General features: G+C 30.7%; 1 pseudogene; it reads left to right on the top strand.

Annotated features, from left to right (window-relative positions):
* LOC116420473 lies at positions 1–731 on the top strand (annotated as a pseudogene).
* The last annotated feature ends 414 nt before the right edge of the window (positions 732–1,145 follow it).

Genomic DNA, 1,145 nt, shown 5'->3' with positions numbered 1-1,145 from the left:
TTCCTGTACATTTGCTACACAATTTATTCTGTCCCTATAATTCTACAAAGCTTTCTCACCCCACAGAAAGCCATTTATTTGCTGTACTATACAAATGTGTCTACCCTTTGCATGAGAACAACTGAATGTGTCCTCTTAAGTATGATGACAATTGACCATTATGTAGCCATCTGCAAGCCCCTGAGATATCCCATCATCATGAATAAAGCTGCCTATGTGGCAATAGGTTCCTGGATAGTAGAAGCTGTCAACTAAAATTTTACCTCTCTTGCAATTTAATTTTTTTTATAGAAACAATGCTATCAATTACTTCACATGTGAAATTCCAATTGTTCTCAAAATAACCAGGCATAAATCCTATTCAATGTGATTTACATAGTTGTTGAAACTGTGACTTTTCTAGTCATTCCAGTTCTGTTTATTTTTGTTTCCTATATTTTTATCCTTTCACCATTCTAAGGATCCTTTCTATAAAAGGAAAATGCAAAGCTTTCTCCAATTGTACTGCCCACCTAACTGTAGTTATTATATCTTATGGAGCCATTTTCTTTATATAGATAAAACACAAGTCTAAAGACTCTATTGGACCTGACAAAAAATATGTACCAAAAAGCATAAATAGCTCATCTTCCTGTTCTAGAGTGTGGTTCAAGTCCTTGATCTACAGTCTGAGGAAGCAGGATTTGAAGACAGCTATGAAAAAATGTATTAAGTCAAATACTCTTCAATGAATAAAAATAATATATTCTTTATATTGATAGTGTCCTTGTGTTTTTTGCTTCATGGAGAAATAATTACAGATTTATAAACATTCTTTTTAAATAAAGACTTCTATGATTAGGAGTAAAGTCTTCCAATTTAATTAAAGGTCCTTAAGAAATGAGCTTATATTTGCACATATTAGTAACAAAGATTAAAGTGTGATTTTTTGAAAAAAATCATTTTGTTTTAATGTTTTGGTATTTCTTCAATTATCCTTGGTGGTTGAAATTTTGATTATTTTTCCTCTGAATAAGGAAAAATTGAAAGAGAAAATCAAGAAGAAAACAAAAAGTGATGAATTCTTCAGTAGTCACAGAGTAATGTAATTGGATTAATTTCCTCAGGAAATCTTATAAATCATTACTCAATAATTAAGAGTGTAG

The sequence above is a fragment of the Sarcophilus harrisii genome, chromosome 1, assembly GCF_902635505.1.
Source record: "Sarcophilus harrisii chromosome 1, mSarHar1.11, whole genome shotgun sequence".
Taxonomy (NCBI): domain Eukaryota; kingdom Metazoa; phylum Chordata; class Mammalia; order Dasyuromorphia; family Dasyuridae; genus Sarcophilus; species Sarcophilus harrisii.
This window is presented reverse-complemented; position numbering and strand designations above follow the sequence as displayed.